The following is a 422-nucleotide window of genomic DNA, read 5'->3' as shown; positions in this document are numbered from 1 at the left end:
AGAGTAGTTGAGATAAGGGTAGTAAATGGGCATCGGCTCTTGGTGCTCCTACTATGGCTCCATATGCTGCACGAGCCCCAAGGGCGATCCGAGGGCCACGAGGACTTCCCAGGCATACACAGATGCTGGAGGCAGCAAGCTGCCTCTTCCAGATCTTTGAGGTATGTGGAGGGCTTTAGTGACATGTGTCTATGTAGAGATCAGGGAAAGGACTGCACAGTTAATTAAGAAGCTTCTTATTTTGCTGTACAATCTTACAAAAGTCTTCACAGAAGGCAAATATTGTTAATATCTTTGTTTCCCTCTGCATAGTCTGACAAATCCATGCCAATGCTATTGCCATCTCTCACAGTGCTTCTTTTAGTGGCTGAAATCTCCCCATATCTATTACACAAAGGAAATGAAAACTCTGATCGTGGGTG

Source organism: Colius striatus, chromosome 3, assembly GCF_028858725.1.
Source record: "Colius striatus isolate bColStr4 chromosome 3, bColStr4.1.hap1, whole genome shotgun sequence".
Lineage (NCBI taxonomy): Eukaryota > Metazoa > Chordata > Aves > Coliiformes > Coliidae > Colius > Colius striatus.
This window is presented reverse-complemented; position numbering follows the sequence as displayed.